General features: G+C 39.8%; 1 long non-coding RNA gene across 1 annotated transcript in view; it reads right to left on the reverse strand.

Moving 5' to 3' along the window:
* LOC147578417 (uncharacterized) overlaps positions 1–17802 on the reverse strand; it is a 117293-nt gene that overhangs the window by 76953 nt on the left and 22538 nt on the right. The window lies entirely within an intron of this gene.

Raw genomic sequence — 17802 nt, forward strand, 5'->3', positions numbered from 1 at the left:
TGATGGTTACCTTTAGGCACAGATGTACCTTTTAAAAAATACGAATGGATATCTAGATGTTAAGAGGACAATGAAAGGTAGAATTAAAGATAACAACTATTTTGCAATTTATCATGGGGCTCATCCATGTACTCATTTAGGTCCTCTGAAAAGCAGAAGCCAAGATGGAATTAATACATAGGAAATGAATTAGGGAAAATACTTGTGAAAGAAAATGGACAAGATACTGGGAGAGACGAAGGGAACTGACAAATTGTGATACAGACCTGATTCTTACTGAAGGAGGGAAGGAAGGAAGGAAGGGAGGAAGGAAGGGAGGGAGGGAGGGAGGGAGGGAGGGAAGGAAGAAGGAGAGAAAACAGGTTGAGTGGAAGGAAGGAAAGTAGGTGGAATAGAAGCAGCCTACACCAATGTGCAGTTCTAAGGAAAGTTAGGCAAGGCCACCGGAGTGTTCTTGAGCCAAAGCTGCCATCAATGGAGTCCACTGTCCCCAGGAACAGAAAACTGGGAAGAACAGCCTCAGTGCAAATGCAGTGAAAGATTTCATAGCACAGAAGCTGGCACCCTGCAACAGGGGATCTGAGCAAAGCATTCTCATGTGGCTGCGGGGAGGTGAGCAAGGAATAAGAGGTATGTGTTTATCATGAGGAAATCAACCTAGATATACATGGTCAATCTCCTTGGCTCTTAAGTGACTCCTTCAACTGATAGTACAGTATCACTAAATATGTGTGGTTTCTGCACTCTGTGCAACCATATATTAATTTATAGAATTGTTATTAAGGTCCCTGGAGTAGAATTAGAAATATGAAGTACTTTAGCCACTAAGTGAAGTAGGATTTAAACGGATATAGTTCAATGTTATGGATAAAAGCAGGGGTTTTCGGCGATAGAGAAAACGGATTTGAATCTTAGCTCTATTATTTGACTATGTGACCCTGGGACAGGGACAACCTGACTGTTTCTGTTTCTTTATAAATTGGGCATCATGGTAGCTACTTCAATAGGACTTTTAAAAATTAAATTAGGGCTAAATGCCAAGAAATTCGCATTTATTGAAATTTTTGTATATGCGAGACACTGTTCTAAGCTGTTTACATTTATCAATTTATCAAGTCCTCATACCAAACATATTAAATAGGGTATTTTGTCATTATTCTTCTTAACAATAATATTTACTATTTTAGCACATTTAACAGATGAGGAGGTTGGGACTCAGAGAGGTCCATCCTAGTTCTAATGAATGGCCGAGCCAAAATTAAATGCAGACAGTGTGCCCAGAGCCCTCTCCCTAACCACAACCCATACTGCCTTGGTCTGATGGGGAATACCCATACATATACCTGGTCTGGTGGAATACCTTGATTTCTACATTATTGCATGACCAGGACGTAAGGATAGGATGGAGGGGATGTGATGGATATCTCCAGACAAGGCGCTAGTTTTAACAGCACAATGTATGTTTCCCTTGAGAATCTGTTTGGAAACTTGAACTAGATCATCATAATGTTCTGCATCTTCTATAACTCCCCAAATCAAATGCTAGGTTATAACAAGTGTTCCAAATCATTATCAGAAGACCATGAATTACTCTATTATAACATTATATTATTGAAGTTATATAAAAATATCTATTACTATCTTAATCTTATTAAAATGTTTTAGGATCAGTATTGAAGCCAGATATTTCAGGTAGCTCAGGGGCATACAGTAGTTATTTGAATAGGAAGGGCATCTTCAAGATCCCTCAAAGTAAACCATGCAGGCAGTTTCCTACTTAATGAAAGATTCAAAGTCTTCCCCCAAGACCAATAGAAATTTGAAACCCTATCATCCTATAAATGTTAAAAACTGGGGTCCCAGTAGTTGATCAAACAAAGGGAGACAAGGTGAAGTAGGCCCTTCGCCTCAGCACTGAAGAGTTCAGGGTTATTTCTGTGTCTCTGGGGATTTATATCACCTGCGGTCTCTCCTACGGGTGAGGAGGAAGACATTAAGAGCTCCAAGGTGATTCAGACACTGTGAACTGGTCCTGAGATGGAAATCGGTTGTCAGTGATTATAGTCCAGGAGAGTGTAATAAGGACAGAGGAGTGGCTTGAAGGGTGTCGATTCCACTTGCCCACCCAACCACACAAATTCCTCGGGGGTAAACACTTAAAGTTGATTGCATTCTCTTAGAAGCACTGTGGGACCATGTGTTCTTGCTGCGTCCCTTTGCAGCAGTGAGCAGTGATGGGTCACAGAGAGCAGGGTCACCTCCAAGTTCCCCTACTCCCAGGTGGTTTATGTGGAGAGCTATTTGTCTCATGAAGCTCCCTGGAGCTCAGGAGGCTGTCAGTCTATTAAAGCAAGGAAAAGAGAATTAGTAACACCCTCCTATTTTCAAGACATAATAACCTGCCTATAAATCCATCCAAGTCCTGTTGTTAATCTTTAGCTTATGTGAGAAGCAACTACTGTATTGGTGCCACATTGAGAATAGACCACTTTATTACTTCGGAAGCCATAAAATATCTCTCTAGTTAGAAGTGAGACTAATTCTCCAAGACTATTGGGGTAGACACATTTGGCTGGATGCCCTCTGCCCTGTGACTGGTTCAGAAAGCAGGATGGTCACCCAAAGGAGGAAAATATGGTTCTAAATGTTTCCAGTTTAAAATGTACCATCATGGGGCACCTGGGTGGCTCAATAGGTTGAGCATCTGACTTTTGATCTTGGCTCAGCTCATTACCTCATGGTTCATGAGTTCAAGCCCCATGTCAGGCTCTGTACTGGCAGTGCAGAGCCTGCTTGGGATTCTGTCTCTCCCTGTCTCTGCCCCTCTCCCACTCATGCTCACTCATATTCTCTCTCTCAAACTAGGTTTAAAAAATTTAAAAAATACAATGTGCCATCATAAAGAAAAGTAGGTCTTAGGGGGTCTACCGAAGAAAGCTTACATATATAAGGCAGTCTTTCCTAAATGAGATCCACAGAACTGGCATTTTGCAGGACTTTTGTAAAAGCAACAACAAAACCAAAAATGTTCCAAGGTCAAAGAGTTTATGGGCCTATATGGAATAAGTTTAAACGAATCACTGTTAAATTTATGGGCCTTATTGTGAATCTCTAAAAGATACAGGATAGATAATGCTTCCTAAATGTATTTGAGATATTTGATCATGGACAAACCTCTCTCCTTTCTTTTGAGAAGGATACCAAATAACATGTCCTGGCCTGCGTGCTAGTTAGAAAACAGTTTGCGGTATGTGTATATCAATATGAATTTGCGAGTTTTGTAACTTTTGTGGTTATTTGAGTCTTAACAGAGTAAGGTATCTGTAAATTACTTCTCATAAGATATCCTTTTACATCCTGTAAATCAAACTCCTCCTACTTCTAATGCATGGGTAAACAAAGTTTCTAATTTGTGGGAAAGGGATGATTTTGTCCACGGGCAAAGGGCTATTTGATTAGCCAGTAACATACTGCTACAGTGAGGCAAATGTCCACCATCTGATCAGCATAAATGTTGTGTGCTCTCCTGTTACTGGGATTTATTTTTCCATATTATTTTACGCATTTGGAGCCACATCCTCAATCATCTTTCCATAAGTGACTTCCCTGGACATAAGATAAAATGAATTTAATCATGAGAAAGGAAGAGAAAGACAGAAAAAGAAGACAGCCTGACCATCTGGATATGTTGGTCTACATGATTATTCATAAGACGACTCAAATAAGCAGATGCCATGGATAGTAATTAAACCCTTCTTATGTTCTCATTGGAATGTAAAAACAGCGTTTCTTTGGATGACAAAGGATCTGTGTCACATATTCAAGGGTAATCACAAAAAGGATAAATAATAACCCTGTTAATCATCAGAGAACAGGGACAGTTTTGGTGGCAGCACTTTCTCAAGGTGATCACGTTTTCTTTACACACAGCTTGGGAAATGCTGGTCAGACCTCAAACAGTCCAGCCACTTGCCTGCACTCAGGCTTCCTGCAATCAGCTGGCATGTCTCTTGGGTGTGAAGAAATTTGTTTTTGTCCCTTCAGACAGTTCTACCGCCCAAGAGGTGGAGTTATAGGTACCCACCAGGGGTGTTCAGTCTCTGTTCCGAAAGCTTTTTGAACTTGCAGAGGCTGTCCTTGCTGGAGAGAATGGTATGCGTTGCCTGAGCTGATTATATAGAAAGGTTGAGAGCCTCCATATGCCTTATACCAAGTCTGTGCGTGGCTTCGTTTCTTTCTCATTTCCCAAGAAAGGCAAATCAAAAGGGAAGGATTTGCTGCACGGGGCACATTGAGGGGCTACTTTTTCAGATAGTTCTGTGCACACAGCTTTCCTCATTTGGCCAACGTCCAAACCAGCCATCACAGGCAGTGTCCTCCACTTGTGTGGCTGTTGGTAACGTTTTCAACAAAGGGACAAGAGTCACAGTAGTGACATGATAGGGAAAACCACTGAAGTAATCTTATACCTCAGTCTCTCATGATTTTTATGCCTCATTTTTTTTAAGTTTATTTTTATTTATTTTGAATGAGAGAAGGAAAGCAAGCGGGAGAAGGGCATAGAGAGAGGGAGAAACACAATCCCAAGCAGGCTTCATGCTGTCAGTGCAGAACTCAATGTGGGACTCGAACTCATGAATGCTGAGATCATGACCAGGGCCGAAGTCAAGAGTCAGATGGTTAACCAATTGAGCCACCCAGGCGCCCCTTCTATGCCTCATTTTAAAAATGTACTTTCCAGTTGGTTTCTCACAGATTTAGGTAGATTTCATTCCGTACCAACCATTTCTTCATAACCTACTAGGTCCTGCAGATACAGAGTGAGCAAAACAAGACAACTATCACTCCCAACCCTTGGCTCTATCAATGGGTGCTGGCTGTTGCTTTATAAATAATATCAATTAATACTTATTGAACGTTTAGAGTAAGCCAGGTATCACTCTGATTCCGTTGCCCCTTTTCATGAATCTCATTCCCACCCCGTGGGCTGATACTGTTAGCCCCATTTTATAGATGAGAGAATAAGGAAACTTACAGACAAATTGCCCCTAATAATACAACTAGTAAGTCGGGGAACCTGGACTTAACTCCAGAGCCTAGGATTTCATTAATATGCTTATTTCTGACCCTGAGTACCCCAACAGCAATAGTCAAGCTAGTTATGGAAATAGAGTCATCCAGGGGTACCTGATGTTTCTCCAAGACAGCCTTATTTCTTGTGTTTTCCCCCGTGTCCATTGTGCACTTGCTTTTGAAATAATCTTGAAAGAACATGCATTCTCCTTGGGCTCCCTAAAAAAAAAATTCAGAAACATCTTTTGGGAAGGTCTATACAAAAATAGTAATTAAAATCACAGCAAGTGGGACTAAATACACCTGATTTTAGTCCCTGTGTCACCATCTTAAGTAATGTATTATATTTCTAGGGCTGCCATAACACGGTACCAAAGACTGGGTGGCTTACACAATAGAAATTTATTTTCGCACAGTTCTGGAGGCTGAAAATCTAAGATAAAGCCATCCACAGATTTGATTGCTTCTGAAGCCTCTCTCCTTGGCTTGCAGGTGGCTGTCTACTTGCTGTGTGCTCACACGGTCTTTCCACTGTGCGTGCACCTCCCTGATACTTGTTCGTGTGTCCAAATGTCCTCTTCTTATAAAGACAACAGTCAGATTGAATTAGGATACACTCCAACAGCCTCATTTTAACTCACTCACCTCTGAGTAAGTTAAAATACAAATACAGTCAGATTCTGAAGTACTGGGTTTAGGGCTTTAGCGAATTTTGAGAGCATGTGATAGAGCCCACAGCAGGTAGTGTGCAAGTTACTTAACGGCTAACCCCCGGTTTCCTAATCTATACAATGATGGTAAACATAGCACTTAGTTTCTTGACGATTTTAAGATCCGTTGTGAGGATTAAATGAGATTATTCCATATCTCTGCCTTAAACGTTGAACACAACAAACTTTGTGTGCTTTTTGCTCCTTTTATTTGAATGGGTGCCTCAGGCTTATCCATCAAGTTTCAGCTCAGGTATCACCCTAACTATTCTTTCATAGTGCTTTCAACCCCAGAAGCTGTTATTTTTCTTTATTGTATGATTATCCTGGTTATTCCACTAGAATGGAAACTCTCTATTTAGAGAAGGAGCTTTATCTGTTGGACTCACTGATCTACCAAACTTCTTAAAATGGAGCCTGACATATGTACAGGGTACTCAACAGATATTTCTGAGAGGAATGCATGAGAAACCTTTTCCAAAAAACCTACTTAGTGTTTAGCTATTTTGTTCATCTGTGGTCTTCATCAGACGTGATTGAGACCTTGTTCTTTTCCCATTCTGCCACTCCTGCTGACTGAACTTCCTGTTTCTAGCAGCTCTGACTCTCCCTCACATGGAGGCCATTACCTTGAAGAGTAAGCTTCCTCCTAAAGGGCTGCCTCACCACAACCTCAGGCAGAAGGTATACAGTTGTCCTGGTGCCCAGTACTACTCCCAAAGTTTCCAGCCCTGCTGACTCCCAGCTTTCTCCCAGTTTTCATCTGATTATTTATTGTCTAAAGTTAAATGAATTTGGAAACAGTACTCCATTGAGCCATTTCATGTCTTGGCATGAAATAAGTTATCAGGTCTTTTCCAACTTGATAATCTACTTGAGGGCAAATATTCATAGAGAGAGAAGATAGAGTGTGTGTGGACATGGATGCTGGGTCCAGTGGAATGGAGGGAGCATTGGCAGAAAGTAGATAAGCTCCAGGTGCCTCCTGAAAACTGAAAACATCCCCTTAGTTTGCTCATGGCCAGTTCTAACAAAGCCTCTTTAAAATGCTTCCTCCCAAGCAGATTTGTTTCCTGTGGCCCCTGGCTCAGTAAAGGCATCATGCCCATCTGCTGGAGCACCTTCTGCTCCAACAGAAACCCGGGACCCTTCTGAGAGGTTTCCTTTTCTTCACCTCCTGTAATCATTTTGCCACCAGGTTATGTCACTTCTGCTTTTCCACCTCCAGGAGCATTTATTTGGATAAGGATTTCTCATCTGGATTCACACAGGAGGCTGTTGACAGGTCCCACTACAAGGACCTTCCCTATAACAATCCTTCACAATCCCTAATAATCCCAACCCCTATGGCATACCAGACTCTACAAGGACCTTTGTTTTCCATTTTCTCCACCTTCCCATATTTCACATTTTCTCATCAGGAGTAGCACTTTCTTTAACTTTTAATTAAAAAAAAAATTCTGATTTGCAGAATAGTTGCAATGATAAAATCCAAGGTTTCTGTAGAACCCTTACCAATTTTATTGTTATATCATGTAAATGTGCTGTCACAAATAAGGAGTCAACATTGGTACATGAGTATTGACTAAAGTCCACAGTTTCTAAGGAGTTCACTAGTTTTTACTTAATGTCACTTTTTTCTGTTTCAGGATCTTATCCAGGACAGCACATTATATTTAGTTGTCATGTATCCTTGGCCTACTCTAGATGGTAACTGATCTGGGCTTTCTTTGTTTTTAATGACTTTGACAGTTTTGAGGAATAGTTGTCAGGTATTTTGTATAATATCCCTAATCCGGATTTGTCTGATTTTTTTTTTTCTCATGGTTAGACTCAGGTAATAGATTTTTGGGACCACAGAGGTAAGATGCCATTCTTACCATATCATATCAAGGGCACATACCATCCATATGGCTTATAAGAGATAATGTAAAACTTGATCATCAAGGGTGGAAGAAATTTTTCATTGTCCAGGGTTCTTCCAGGTGGACTAAGAACTAAATTTAGAGAGTTAACAGGAGAAAAAAAAAATTAAGTTTTATTATGTACACACAAAGGCCCCATAATGCAACTGAGACCCAAACAAATTACCAAGGCAGGCTGTTTGTATACATTTTAGACAGAGACAATACACTTGTGAGGAATTGACAGGATGAAGGAAACGGATGTTTGGGAGCTTTTGTTGGTAAGGGATTCTAAGGGGAATTTGGGCTGAGGTAGTAGATTGTGAAAAGGTAACAAGGTTGTTTTTTACAGCTTTTTCAGCTTTAAAGTTCCTATCCAGTGATAAGGGTGTCTTTTTACTTCTTAGTACAGGGAGCAATACCTTTCATATGGGAGATTGGTTTCCTGCTTTCAGGGGGACAGAGGAGGGTCTGGGTGCTTTGGGGCTGACTGTTTCTCAAATAGCTTCAATCTGAAATAATCCATTTGTTACTGTGGTACATTTTGGGTGGACTTCTGTGGGCTGCTATAGTCATCTGGCCAAGATAGTGTTGGCTGGATTTCTCCACGGTAAGGTAACTTTTCCTTACCAGCTTTTCATACTCTCTAAATTTTTTTTAATGTTTCTTTATTTTTGAGAGAGAGAGAGAGAGAGAGAGAGAGAGAGAGACTGAGTGTGAGTGGTGGAGGGGGAGAGAGAGAGAGGGAGACACAGAATCAGAAGCAGGCTCCAGGCTCTGAGCTGTCAGCACAGAGCCTAATAATGCAGGGCTTGACCTCCCTCACAAACTGTGAGATCATGACCTGGGCTGAAGTCAGATGCTCATCCTACTGAGCCACCCGGGTGCCCCTACTTTACTCTTTAAAAGTGCAGCTCATACTCAATGGGAATGGGGGAGAGGTTGTTAAGCCACATCTCTTGGAAGGAGAAGTATCTACAAAAATTATTTGGAATTCTCTATATGAGATGTGTGTCTTCTACTTTATTTCAAACATTTAGTTATATCAGAATCAATAGGATATTTATTTAATATTTGGGTTAGAATCCAATACTATGTTATTTATGTTAGTCCTGAAGTTGTTCCATCTTTGGCCATTGGGAGCTCTTCCAGGTTGGTGCTGTGTCTCTTTATTTGTGATCACTACTTTCTGGAACTACAAGATGTTCCAAAAACACACTATATATTCTTGCTCCACTGTAAAACCCTAAAACTCTGGTTCATTTTACTGGAAAATGGTATTAGAAACCAAGATGTGGCCATTGGACATGCTTGTTGCTACCCAGGTGTCATTGCTTCTGTGTTTTCTCAGTGGACAGAATTAGGCAATATATTTATCTATACCTATCTACATATATACATATATCTGTAATTATTTCTATGTCTATTATTCTGTATCTATATTATGTATCTAAACGTGAGTCCATACTGATGTTACTGATTCTAATCCTATTCCTTATGGCCCCTAGACGTTTTCCCCTTGCTTATCTGTAACTTCTATCTCCAACAGTGAGAAATATGTCACCCACCATCCACCATCCATTTACTTATTTATTCAGCTCCAGAATACTTTCAAATTAGTTTGAGAATTTTTAAGCCACACCCTCAGCTTAATCGCCTAGAGTGTAGTCTGTATGGGCACTTTTATCATGGTCTCCTTCGTCTTACCACTTCCAGTTAAAGCACTGTTTTCCAAAGTCATTGAAGTCAGAAATTTGCTCCTTCAGGGAGGGTATGTCATAGATTCTTCTGTCACTTCCTGGATTCCATCTTGGTAGATTCCCTACCTCCTAGTTGACTTTTTTTTTTTAATTTGTATACGTAAGTTTCATTCTCTGTGCTATAAAGTTCTATGAATTCTGACAAATGCATAATGTCATACATCTGCCACTACAATACCATTGCAGATTTTAAGTACCTTAAAAATCCTTTAGGGGAACCTGGGTGGCTCAGTCAGTTGAACATTTGACTCTTGATTTTGGCTCAGGTCATGATCTCGTGGTTTGTGGGTTTGAGCCCTGCACTGGGGATCTGTGCTGTCAGCATGGAGCCTGCTTGGGATTCTGTCTCCCTCTCTCTCTGCCCCTCCCCTTCCCACTCTCTCTTTCTCTCAAAATAAATAAATAAACTTTAAAAATTTCTTTATAGTCCCCTAGTTGAATACTGTCCCCTTCAAACTCCTGGCGACCATTGGTATATTTCTATCCCTAGAATTTGTTTTTTCCAGAGTGTCATATGAGTTGAACCATACAATATATACCCCTTTTGGTCTGGATTCTTTCATTCACTCATGTTCTTGTGGGATTAATAACTTGTTTCTTTTTATTGCTAAATAGTAATCCATTGTATGGATAGACCATAGTCTGTTTGCCTATTGAAAGAAGTCTGATTACTTCCAACTTTGGATGATTATGAATAAAGCTACTAGAAAGATCTATGTGCAGGTTTTCAAATCAGTTAAGTAGAAAGGTAGGAGAACAATTGCTAGATTGTATGGTAAGTTTTTGTTAAACCACAGGCAACAACTTGAAGTTCTCTCCAAATGCACTCTACTCTCACCAACATGTTGTTCTTTCTGCCTGGAATGCTCTGCCCACCTTGATTGATAAAACAACTCCTCAAGGGCCTTCTTTTCTTGTAATTTTTTTTTTCCCTTCATCCTTTGGACTAAGTTGGGGACTGCTATATAGAGTATGTAGAGTATGTATGCACCCCTGTATCTCATACATCATATACCACTATATTTTTTTAATACACTTGTATTTCTCCATTATAAGCCTATGATCCCTTTCTGCAAAAGTGTCATATCTTTCATTTCTATAATCTCAGTTTCTAGTACTACCCCCAGAACACAGTGGGAGTCTCTTAATTGAATGTTAGATCATGTTCCTTGTAGAATACCACAAATAAGCTTTATCTACTTCCCCATTTAATTTTTTCAGGATCACCTGTGTTTGTTATGGGTATAGTTGATATTTACATTTTGTTTGTAAGTTAACTTATACTTGGTATTATTCTGACTCATTTTACTCTATATTTTATATGAATTTCTAGATGCATTTCATCCTTTTAAATGAAGAACACACAGCCCAAGTCAATTTTCCCCTTTGCTGTTCGGGATTTCAGATGTCCAAAGTTATTTTTCTAACACTGAATGTTTTCTCCTTTCTTTAAAAATATAGGAAACAGGTAGTTCTTAAGATTTATGATAGCATAAGTTCAGGAGGGAGATTCGACACCATCATAAGACAGTGTTAGTCGCTGGCTTCATTGCACACACACACATCTATATATATTTGTGTATATATATATATGTGTGTATAGATGTGTGTGTATATATATATACATATATGTATATCAAGGGTTGTGTGTATTTGTGTGTGTGTGTGTGTGTGTGTGTGTGTGTGTGTGTGTAGCTAGAGGTTAGGCAAGAGTAGGAAAGATACAAACCTGCAAAATTGTTCAAGCACGAGCAATATCCTTGTCTCTTTGAAGAGCACTTATATGCCCTATTAACATTAGGGCATCAAGGGGGAACTTAGGCCCTTGATCATATTATCAAAGCAAAAATGAACAAAGAGAGAAGTAATAAAATAAGGTCTCTTCCTTCCTAAATGAGTGGAAGAAATTATTTAAAAGGCCTTGGGCAATCTTGAGCTCAAAAGTTTGTTCATTTCTCTAAAGGTGCATATTCTGAAAGAAGTTAAGTCTTTATTTTATATTATTTATACACACAGATCATTTTTGCTGATATCAGGAGAACATGATAGCACTGAAGTTTCACAGCCAGGTGTGATCTGACCTGGCTGATGCTGGGGCTGGTGATTACCTCAGCCTCTCTCAGCCACTCTTATCATGAAAACAGGGGAAGCTGGGGAGAAGGGTAAGGGGAAGGAGGACAGAAAAATGCCTCAAAGTCTTATTTTCAAGAAGCCACCAACCCCAGCCCCACACCACCTGACAGCCAGCATCATACATGCAACTGTAGGCGGTGAACCTAAGTTTCTGGGGGAAAACAGGAAACACTTTATAATCAAGGTCAAAGCCAAAAGATGATCTTCCAGTATGGAGCCCAGGCACACTAGGGTGGCTCAGTCAGGGTGCTCAGGAACAGAGAAACAGTAGAGGAAACGCCCAGTGACATGAGAGAGTGCAGGCCCTACGTCCACACCAGCCTTGTTTACAGTTTGGATAGAACTGAGTTATAAAACTTCTCTTGCTTTAGTTGAATCATTGTAACTTGGAGAAGACAAAAATATGCCTATTTCCTAGAACTGCCACGAGGAATGGATGAGTTACTCTGTTTGAAACACTTAGACTAGTCTGGCACATCTCACACTCAGAGTGTCAGCTGCTCTCATTCCTTTTCCAGCTTGTCCTGATGGGAGTGCTTCAGAAAAGCCAACTGCTCACTTCAGACTATGGGGCATCTCTATTGTTCTGTGTTAATTGAATCTTCAGGCCTTTGTTCCAAAGAGGCACTATAAAAAGATGACAGCTCTCTCTCAATACTGATCCAAAGGAAAAGGGAAATTTGCTGAGTCCTGCCTGCACAACTCAAAGGAGAGGACAGAAATCCCTTATTTTCTTTTTGTTTTTAAGAATCAGGACCAGTAAACTCTGAAGCATCACTGAAAAGAATTGTCAAGAGTCCATAATCATTGCAGTTTGCTCGTATTTATTGTTTTTATTTCCTGTGTCTCTGCTGTGATGCTTTAAACCAAATGGCCTATGCACTTATCTTCAGAGTTGCCACAAAAGCTTGCAAGTGGTACATTGCTATGGGGTTCTGTGGAAACAGAAACTTGGGAAGAGAGAAGATAGTGGGTAGTTCTTTTTAAAAATTTTTGAAGCTTATTTATTTTTTTGAGGGAGAGAGTAAGTAGGGGAGGGGCAGAGAGAGAGAGATGGAGAGACAGAATCCCAAGTAGGATCGGCACTTGTCAGTGCAGAGCTGATACTGGGCTTGAACTCACAAACCCTGAGATCATGACCTGAACCCAAATCAAGAGTTGGATGCTTAGCTGACCAAGCCACTCAGGTGCCGTGATAGTGGGTGGTTCTGATGGGAGAAGGAATCGGATTAAGAATCTGCAGCCCCTACTTGAGAATACAAGGGATTGCTTGTAGGCTTTGCTTTAAAAAGGCTGTGGGGTTGGCTCCTTGACTTAAAACATTCTTCTATTCTTTGTTTTTAGGTAAGAGGTGGGAGGTGGGAAATACACATGACAAGGAGCAAGTTATTTTAGGGGTATTAGCAAAAAAAATCAGTTGCTTATTTTCCTTTCTTTCCTGGTGTGAGTGGAATAAGTGCAAATCCAGACAGTCTATCAAAGATGAGTAGGCAAAGAGACCCAGGGGTTACCACATTTTGACATAAACTGTACTCTATGTTGATAAAAGGAGCTGATCTGCATTGTGCTGAATCCAATCTTCCTAATCAATTATTGATGGCTGGTGGGGAGTGATAAATGGCCTGCCAGTGAGGAAATCACACTGCTTCAGCTCAGCATGGAAACAGGTGATGGGATTTTCAATAGACACAATGAGACCTTTCCGCTGATATCCAATATTGCTGAATTTCTTCCTAAGGCTACTGGGACTTCAGTTTAGAATATAAGAGAGTTTATGAAGCCAAAACATTAAACATCACCAAACAAAAAGGAAAATTACTTATACTAAATAGCATCCTCCTTCTCTAAATTTATAAAAGTGATTAATGATGATGTGATTTAAAGTGTATCTAGAAGACAGAATAAAATAGAGATAGAGAGAGGGTATCTTTCTGTTCTGCTAATTCTTTGCTGTGACACCTTAGACTTTAATATCCCTGTGCCTCTGTTGCCTCATCTGTAAAGTGAGGATATAATACACTAATGAAAAGTAAACAAGTTTGCACAGTCTTGCACAAAATAGTACCAAACAGGTGTTAGTTCCCATTCTATTGTCAGTGGTGAGGATTTCCTTGTTGCCAATGGAGCAGTGATTCAAAACTTTGGACATAAGAAATTACCTGGATTGGGCACCTGGGTGACTCAGTTGGTTAAGTCTCTGACTCTTGATCTCGGCCCAGGTCATGATCTCACAGTTCACGAGTTTGAGCCCCACATCGGGCTCTGCACTAACGGTGCAGAGCCTGCTTAGGATTCTGTCTCTCCATCTCTCTGCCCTTCCCCCACTTGTGTGCACACAAGTGCTCTTGCTCTCTCTCTCTGTCAAAATAAATAAACTTTAAAAATGTTTTAAAAATTACCTGGAGCATTATGAAACAATAGATAAGAAATATAAATTTAAAACTTCCTGAATCCCACCCGACTCAAATCAACTAAAGCAGAATGTCTATGGAGAGGACCAGCACTTTGTACGGTAAGGATACCTCTGAGTAATTCCAATCCTCCATGAAATTTGGGGAACTGATTTACAGCAACCTTTACTTCCCTGATTTAGGCAAACTTTCTGTCCAAATAACTTTACTTTAAGAAGTGGAGTTCAAGCTTTCTGGTGCCTCCTACAGTTTTTTATTTTGTATTCTTCTTGCTCTAATTCCTGGATCTGGGTATGCCCAGGTGCCCAGGCACTTGGCCCCCTGTCCCTCTAGATAACAGATACTACAGGATAGCCTTCCGTGCTCAGCCTCCTCCAACTTCCTGCCTGCACATGGAGGTTAAGTGAGGTCTATGCAGGAAGAATGGAGATCCTGAGGAGTAGGTTCTGGGAGAAATATAGAAAACCCTAATGTATTCTCTAATCTGGCTTTGTGGTAACAAACTCATTTCACTTCTTGTGCTTCTCTTTCCCCGAGGCCCAGAGTTCCGAGGTGTATGCACAAAAAAGTATAATTTTATATGAAAAGTATAACAACAATGTAGCAATTACTAATTTAGCAATCTTTCTATCCTTTCAAAAATATTATCAACTACAAACACTGTGATCTTACAGGACATTAAACAATTTTGTATATTTAAGAGGAATAACTTTCTACACTCATTCTTGCTTACCCTGTGAGGTCTTTCTAGAAATTAAGCCCCAGAGGGAAGGTAATTTGTATATTTAAGGTAGAGAAAAAGCATAGGAGAAAATAATGCACTTACTCTCTTTCTCTTTATGTAGCAGGTTCTTACTTATATCTCTCACGGCTCAAATGTCTTTAAATTAACTGGTATTCCAGTACTTATACAATGTCAAGAATAGATTTTGTTTTAGTATAATTTGGTTGAGTTCTACTTTTGTCTTGGGGGTCTTTATACTTTCTCGTAGCTTTTCACGCTTATAGAGACAGATGTAGGAATTTGGTCAGATAGACGGGTATTCACGGAGACAAAATTTCATGTAGACAAGACTAGAATTCAGGAGATACCATACACTATCCCCCAAAGCCCTTCTTTTCTATGTGATATGGCAGGAAGTTTCTGATGTAATATAGCAGGGATTATGGAGAAGAATGTCTCCAAAGACAGACTGCATTGGAAATGGATTCAGTTATATAACCCTAATGATGTTAAGAATGAAAGAGTTAATACCTATGTAGCCACAGACAGCAAGTGAGGCTTCAGAACAAGCCATTGATGCAAAATAATAGGAAAGAAAATATATTGAATTTTTCTAATATTCTCACCCAAAGTAACAGCATGGAGAGAAATGTCGGTCTTTAACTATAAAGAGAGAAAAAGCATTTCAAAATTATAAACAGTGGGATGTCAAATTTATCTTTTATCAGAGACATAAATGAATGACAAACTCTACAATAGGGCTATTCAGAAATTTGTTTACACAAATATTGGAATTTCAAAAAGGATAATTTAGACCAAAACAATCACCAATGCATAAGACAAAATGGTAAGAAGACTGATCCTTTTATGACAAGGGAGATGTCAGATTTTGGATCTTACCACTAGTTTCCTCAGAAATCAGTTAACAAAGTCTTAATACACTTAAAAATTATATTTCATATTTAGAATATAGCATGCTGCTGATCTTTCTTTTGAAGAGCTAGGGTGTTCTTTTCAGATTTTTTGTTCAACTTGCTGATTCCTTTCTTGTGCACCTAGCATGGTCCCTGACACACACCTCTCTATTTCATTTGGGACCTGTTTTGACTGTATTTGGCTGCTGGGGTCCATTGGGTTGAGGGCCAAAAAATCTCTTAAGAGTATTATTTTCCTTGGCTCTTCACTGGGGCTCATGCCCACCTTTAGAGTGTTGTCGATGGAGGAAGTATCACAAGTGGTGAATAGCACCATGGTTTCCAACTTCTGTGGACCAGCTGGGAGTGACAGCCAGTGTGTAAATACCCTGTCCAAATACCAGGAATGCGTCTTATGCTACCATGGCATTTCAAGCTTGCAAAATTTAAGGTAAAAAGGAATCAGTTCAACGTTTTCATTTCCTCTCAGTTTCATGGGGGCCAAGCTCCCCCCATGATCAATAATCTCCAAGGTCAAGCACTTTTCAGGATGAGCAATTTTCTGTTCCTTGTCATGGGAAAAGAAAGGTGCTGATGCTGTCTCCAGGCTCTCCAAGACCTGTAGCTTCGATTTCACTGTCTGCAATCAGCTTCTAAAACGTTGCAAACAAATCTTGTAAGACTCTTTCTATAATGCAGACTCTGATTCACAGATTGGGATGAGACTGGGGAATCTGCATTTGTTGCAAGCGTCCAGGTGAAGCTTTTGCTGCAAGCCTACTTGCTACTGAATTGGAAGGAGCTAAGGCATCTACCCTGTAAGTCCAAGTGCTAAGTAGCTATTTAACTCCCATGGATCGGAGCTGGAGAGAAGCCTGTATATGCGCAGACTACCATCTCCCAAAAGTCTCCCACATCCCTAACCGGATTTGGAACCAGAATTTTAGCCTGAATTAAAATCTCTATCACAGTAGAGATAATACAACCAATTAATCCCACTGTTTAAGGTAGGGAAAATAATGCCCATTTCCTGGGTTTGCTTATTAGAATTATGTAAGAATTTGTGTTAAAGTGTTCCATAAAGAGAAGCACAAAACAATCGTAATGGTATTTTTGTAGTCATTATTAAAATGTGAAATTCCATGGTTTCTGTGAGTGTCTGATTCAGAATCGAATACTCTTACTTTCATGAGGGTCTAAGAATGCCAATCTTCAAATTCTGCTTGATACAATGACAGTTTCTCCATTTCTATGCTGGGTGAAAAAGAAGAAAACCTGGTCAATATCTTACTTAGAGTAAACCACAACATAAATAAAAGATTGCTTTAGATTTACACCAAGCATCCCCTTTACAGATAACAAATCCAATTCTTAAGATGTTACCTGTTTTCCATCCTGGTAAAGCAGAGTAATAGCTTTTTGGTGTGGCTATCTCTGTTTCCTGTCTAAACTGAAGAGAACCAGGGTGACTCAGTCAGTTAGGTGTCAGACTCCTGGTTTCAGCTCAGGTCATGATCTCACGGTTTGTGGGATCCATCTCCTCTCAGACTCTGTGCTGACAGCCTGCTTAGGATTCTCTCTCTCTCTCTCTCTCTCTCTCTCTCTCTCTCAATAAATAAATAAATAAATAAATAAATAAATAAATAAACAAACAAACAAACTTAAAATAAAGTGGAGAGAACCAGTGCTCAGTGCACCCTAATAATCAGGATATGATGAATACAAGGAAAAGCAGAATAATCCTGAGCTTTTGTGTCTCTATGAGTTTTCTAGGAGACTGAAGAGTATTTACAGTAAAAGTAAACGAGAAGAACCACCTAACTCTATGCCTCATTATGCCTTACTACTACTTGTCCCTAAAATCTAAGGAACAACTTCAGAATACGATTGGTACAAAGAATTTAATGAAGTTACGAATGGCTTGAAGACCTCACTAAGCCAAACTGAAGCACAAAGGAAGGCAGAACATCACTGGCAGAGTTTGTGTCAGAACTGAAGTGTTGGACACTGAGACAAGTGTTTTTTCCAATATTCTACAGAAATGCTACATGTCATAATGAGTTTGTGTTTGACCCTTTCAAAAAATGTAATACATTCTTAGATTATATCTTAGCTTTCAGTTCCTTCAACAGAGTTTATTGGTGATAGCATAATTATTTGGGGTGGTGTGCAT

The sequence above is a fragment of the Puma concolor genome, chromosome C1 (assembly GCF_028749965.1).
Source record: "Puma concolor isolate L17-30 chromosome C1, mPumCon1.1.hap2, whole genome shotgun sequence".
Classification (NCBI taxonomy): Eukaryota; Metazoa; Chordata; class Mammalia; order Carnivora; family Felidae; genus Puma; species Puma concolor.